Below are 6,288 nucleotides of genomic sequence, written 5' to 3' on the forward strand. Positions count from 1 at the left end.
ATTCATTTCTTTGAGCAGTGTTTTGTAGTTTTCATTGTAAAGGTCTTTCACATCTCTGGTTAGGAAGATGCCAAGGTATTTCATTTTTTTGTGTGGCTATTGTGAATGGGATTGTGCTTTTTATTTGGGTTTCTGTTTGTTATTATTGGTATAAAGAAATGCAATTGTCCTTTGCACATTTATTTTATACCCTGAGACTTTGCCAAAGTCCTTTATCAGTGCAAGAAGACTTTTGACAGATTCTCTTGGGTTTTCATGGTACACAATCATGTCATCTGCAAAGAGAGATAACTTGGTTTCCTCTTTTCCTATTTGGATACCCCTGATCGCCTTCTCTTTTCTGATTGCTCTAGTCAGGACTTCCAATACTATATTGAACAGGTAGGGAGAGAGTGGGCATCCTTGTCTTGTTCCAGTTTTCAGGGGAAATGGTTCCAATTTTTGTCTGTTTAGGAGTATGCTAGCTGTGGGTTTCTTGTAGATGGCTTTTATTATTTTAAGGTATGTTCTATGTATGCTTAGATGTTCGAGGGTTTTTATCAAGAAGGGGTGCTGGATTTTATCAAAAGCTTTTTCTGCATCTAATGATATAATCATGTGGTTTTTGTTCTGATGTCTGTTGATGTATTTAATTACATTTATTGTCTTGTGAATGGTGAACCAGCCTTGCGTACCAGGGTTCATCCTACTTGGTCATGATGGATGATTCTTGAGATGTGTTGTTGAATCTGGTTTGCTAGGATCTTGTTGAGAATTTTGGCATCTATGTTCATCAAAGATATTGAACTGTAGTTCTCTTTCTTTTTGGGTCTTTATCTGGCTTGGGTATCAATGTGATATTAGCTTCATAAAATGATTTGGGGAAGGTTCCATCTTTCTCAATTGCCTGGAATACTTTCAGTAGAATTGGTGTCAGATTCTTCTTAAATGTCTTATAGAATTCTTCTGGAAAGCCATCTGGTCCAGGGTTTTTTTTTTTGTAGGTAGTTTACATATTACATAGTCAGTTTCCTTGACTGTTATTGGTCTATTTAGGCTTTCGATTTCTTCTTGTTTCAACTTAGGCAGGTTGTGTGATATCAGAAAGTCTTCCATTTCCTTAAGGTTTTCAAGTTTGTTTCCATACAAGTATACATAGTAGTCTCTAATGATCTTTTGTATTTCTTCAGGTTCAGATGTGACTTCATCTTTTGTGTTTCTGATTGTATTTATTTGGGCCTTTTCTCTTTTTTTTGTGGTCAGTCTAGCTAGGGGACCATCAATCTTGTTTATCCTTTCAAAAAACCAGCTTTTTCTTTCATGGATTTTTGGTATTATCTTTTTGTCTTCTATGTCCCGGATTTGGGCTTTTATTTTGGTGATCTGGATTCTTCTGCTGAAGTTAGGGTTTTGGTGGTCTTGCTTTTCCAGCTTCCTAAGGTGATTTGTTAGGCTGTTAATTTGTGATCCTTTTATTTTCTTCATGATTTCCCCTCTTACTACAGCTTTCATGGCGTCCCAGAGATTTTGGTAAGATGTTTCTTCATTTTCATGTTTCCAGGTATCTTTTAATGTCTGTTTTGATTTCATCTTTGACCCACAAGTTGTTTAGCATCATGCTATTTAATGTCCATGTCTTTGTGGGTTTGGGGGAAACCTTGTTGGTGTTGATGTTTATTTTTATTCCACTGTGGTCCAAGAAGGTGCATGACAAAATTTAGATCTTTTGACATTTGTTTATGCTTGATTTATGGCCAAGTGTGTGGTCAATCTTAGAGTAAGTTCCATGTGGTGATGAGTACAATGTATATTCTGTGGTCGTAGGTTGGAGTGTTCTGTAGGTATCAATTAAGTTTATTTGGTCAAGAGTCACATTGAGGTCCAGATCTCATTGCTGATTTTTTGTCCTGATGATATGTCTAGGGTTGTGAGTGGGGTATTAAAGTCCCCCAGCTATGATAGTGTTAGAGTCAATGTCTCCCTTGAGTTTCCCTAGAAGCTGCTTTATGAAAGTTGAACCTCCTATGTTGGGTGCATATATGTTTAGGGTAGATATTTCTTGTTGATGGAGTGAACTTCTTATCATTTTGTAGTGGCCTTCTGTATCTTTTTAAATTTTTGATAGCTTAAATGGTATTTTGTCTGAAATTAGGATCATGACTCCTCCTTTCTTTTGTGTTCCGTTTGCCTGAAAATTTGTTTCCCATCCTCTTACTTTGAGTCTGTGAGTGTCCTTTCTAGTGAGATGGGTCTCTTGAAGGCAATATATTTGTTGTCTGGTGATATTTTATCCATTTTGCCATTCTGTGTCTTTTCAGTGGTGCATTTATTCCATTCCATTCAGACTAATTATTAAAATGTGAGAGTTGATCCCTAGCATAAGGTCCTTATAGAGTTGTTGCTGTTGTTCCTGTTTGTTTGTTGCCTTTCTTTTGGTTTTGGGGTTGGTTTGTGTGTGTTTTACTCTTTTTTCCTGTACTCTTGTGAAGAACACTGTTGTTCTTTTTTCCTTTTCTTCTGTGTTTAGTACTTTTTAAGTGTTTCTTGTAGAGGTGGTCTGGTGGCAGTGTAAGTTCTTAGGGACTGGATATCTGGGAAAGATTTTAATTCTCCCTCACTGATGAAACTTAGCTTGGCTGGGTAGGTTATTCTTGGTTGAAATTGCTTGTCTTTTAGAATTTTGAAGATAGAGCTCCAAGCTCTCCTAGTCTGCAGGGTTTCTGTAGATAAATCTGCTGCTATTCTAATTGGTCTTCCATGGTAGGTGATTTGGGCTTTTTCTCTTGTTGCCTTTAGGATTTTTTTCTTTTATAACTACTTTGTTTAGATGAATTATTATGTGTCTGGGAGTTGGTATTCTCATTTTTTGTCTTGCAGTGGTTCTCTGAATCTCTTGTATTTCAATTTTTGCACCACTGATGAGATGAGGGAAATTTTCTTCAATAATCTCATGAAATGTTTGTTCCAGGGTGGCCTCTGTTTCTCTTTCTGTTTCAGGAAGTCCAATTACTCTTAGGTTTGGTCTCTTGAAGTAATTGCTCATCTCTCGAAGGTTTTGTTGTGTCTTTTAAAGCTTCTTTTCTGTTTTTCACAGTTTGGGTTAGTTCTATATTTTGGTCCTCAAGCTCTGAGATTCTTTCTTCTGCTTGGATAATTCTGCTTTCCATGCTTATCAATTTGTTATTTATTTCATTCCAGTATATTTTACTACTCTTATCTCAGTTATCAACTCCTTTCTAGTTTCTTCTTGTCTCTCCTCAATTCTTTTTAATCTCTCCATTAATGTCTTGATATATAGATTTGTAGTTTGAGACCGGTCATTCTGGGGGTTCTTCACTGTTTGCTTTCCGAAGTCAGTTTTCTCAGTGTCTGCCCTCCCAGGGTCTGGGAGAGACCCATGTTCTTCTTTTGGTTTTTTTTCATTTGTGTAGATTTTTCTTTCTTCCCCTTTCCCTCCCCTTCTTTAATTCTGTGTTTCAGGGAAGGTAGGGTTGCTTTTACTTCTTTTGTTCAATCTCCTGTTCTTCCTTATGAGGGTCCTCTGGCTTTGTTCACTTTTGAGGCTGGACTGTGGGTTAGGGGCTGTGCTTTTTGCAGTTTTGAGGTGTAATTGAGGGGGAAGCTGTGATTCAGAATATATCTGCAGATCCCAGTATCTACCAACAGGTGTCTGGGCACACTGGAACCCGTTTTCCACTGCCTTACAATCTCTCCATGCTGCAAGGTTTAGGTTTGCTCCCTGGAACAAAAGAAAGGATGAAAAAGCAAAATAATGGAAGAAGGGAGGGTTAGAAGGAAGTTAGAGAGAGAGAAGAATGAGAGGGAAAACAGACATGCATACCAACTAACGAGTGAAAAAGAGACATAAGACCAGAAAAGAGTGAAAAATAGACACACGGACGGGCTCGGTGGCTCAGCCTGTAATCCCAGCACTTTGGGAGGCTGAGGTGAGCGGATTGCCTGAGCCCATGGGTTCAAGATCCACCTGGGCAACTTGGCGAGACCTCATCTCTACAATAAATCAAAAAATCAGCCGGGTGTGGTAGTGCATGCCTGTAATTCCGGCTACTTGGAAGGCTGAGGCAGAAGGATTGCCAGAGCCCAGCATGTCAGGGCTGCGGTGGCCGGGAGTGGCCACTGCACTCCAGTCTGAGCGACAAAGTGAGACTCCAACACAAAAAAAAAAAAGAAAAGAAAAAAAGAAAAATAGACACACGAGCAAAATTCCCTAAAGCATCCTGGTAATCACCCAAAGACAGTCCAATAAAATTATGCCTTTTAATGCATTTTTCCCCAACTCAAACAGGTAGTCTAAATCAAAAAGCAAACAAAAGTGAGCAAAATAAGCCGGGCTCGGTGGCTCAGCCTGTAATCCCGTGCCTTTGGGAGGCTGAGGTGAGTGGATTGCCTGAGCCCGCGGGTTTGAGACCCACCTGGGTAGCGAGACCTCATCTCTACAATAAATCAAAAAATCAGCTGGGCGTGGTAGTGCATGCCTGTAATTCCGGCTACTTGGAAGGCTGAGGCGGAATGATCGCCGGAGCCCAGCAGGTCGAGGCTGCGGTGGCTGGGAGCGGCCACTGCACTCCAGTCTGGGCGACAGAGTGAGACTCCAACTCAAAAAAACAAAAAAAGAGTGAGCAAAACAAACAGTCAAAACAATAAAATCAAAAAACAAAATAAGGAACCAGACTAGCTCTGGAATCTTTCCTAAGTATCTAAAGTCTCTTCAGCTCTGATCTCTAGCCTCTCCCTTTTGCTTTCATTGCAGGCAGATAAATTTACTCCAAGCTTGGGTTGGTTCCCTTGGCTTGCTGCCTGAGAGGTCTGCAACAGGGCTGAGTTGCTGGTATCTGATTCAGCGTGGGGGGGGGGGCTTTTGTCTCCTGTTTAGGGATGTTACCTTAGAAACCAAGGTGGAGGCTGCTCGTAGATGGGTGGGGCAATGCAAATCTCTGCCTGAAAAATGGCTGAGGTAGGCAACTCCTCTTTCATGGATCCTTTCTCTCCACTCACTCGGGTCTGTGGGCAATATGACGGTCTGTGGTGGAGTGTTTCCAGTGTCAGGCACTGGGGATCAGCAACACAGCTGGGTGCTGGATCTGGTATGCCGCCAGCAGCCTGGGATGGAGGAGGGAGCTTGGAATTCTCTCTTCTGGAGCTGAGAGCTGAGAGCGGCTGATCAGCACCTCCCTAAGATACACTGTTCCCAAACCAGGCTCGGTGGCTCAGTCTTTTAATGCATTTTTCCCCAACTCAAACAGGTAGTCTAAATCAAAAAGCAAACAAAAGTGAGCAAAACAAGGCAGGCTCGGTGGTTCAGCCTGTAATCCCGCGCCTTTGGGAGACTGAGTTAAGTGGATTGCCTGAGCCCGCAAGTTCAAGACCCACCTGGGCAACTTGGTGAGACCTCATCTCTACAACAAATCAAAAATTAGCCAGGTGTTGTAGTGTGCACCTGTAGTTCCAGCTACTTGGAAGGCTGAGGCAGAAGGATCGCTGGAGCCCAGCAGGTCGAGGCTGCGGTGGCTGGGAGCATGCCACTGTACTCCAGTCTGGGTGACAGAGTGAGACTCCAACTCAAAAATAACAAAAAAGATATACTGTTCCCTTACACAATCATGAGGTCCCATGCTGGGTGCCTCAGCCAGAATGGGGACCAGAGCTCCAAAGGGTGGGTGGTGAGCAGTGACAGCGGCTTTGGGCCCCCACAGGGCACTTCAGCCAGGAATGGAGCTGGTATCTCTGAGGGGCGTGCGCCTAGAGCCTCTCTGGGTGATGGTGGCTTGAAATAGGGCTGGGTGGGGGCCCAGAACCCAGGGCGGGGAGCTGGAACTCTGAGGAGTGAGCACTGCACCCGCTGGACTGGGCACCTAGTCAGGGAGGGGGCTGGCAGTGGCTGAGAGCTAGGCAGATCAGTGTAGCCAGTAAGGGAACCCAGTTCTCCACAAGGTGGTATCCAAGGGCCTCCACAGGTGGTGGCCAGGGGCTCAGGGCCAGGTGAGACCTTGTAGCTGGGGAGGGAGCTGGGATCTCCACATGGCCAGGGCCCGGGGCCGCCTATGGTGGAGCAGTAGCAGCCAAGAGGCCTCAATAGTAAGCCTTGCATGGGTCCGAGGGTCTCCAGGCCTCGGATCGCTGTGGCTGGTGGTGGGCAGGGGGGGGGGGGAAGGAAAGGAAGAGTCTTTTTGGGAACTCACTTTTGGAAAATTTCACAGCCCCTCTTATGCCGTCGCCATCTTACCAGAACTCCGAAATTTTTACTTTTTAAATTTTCTGGATACAAGTTCTTTTTTTTTTTTTTTTTTT

Source organism: Carlito syrichta, unplaced genomic scaffold, assembly GCF_000164805.1.
Source record: "Carlito syrichta isolate Samal-C Ts95f unplaced genomic scaffold, Tarsius_syrichta-2.0.1 Scaffold304014, whole genome shotgun sequence".
NCBI lineage: Eukaryota > Metazoa > Chordata > Mammalia > Primates > Tarsiidae > Carlito > Carlito syrichta.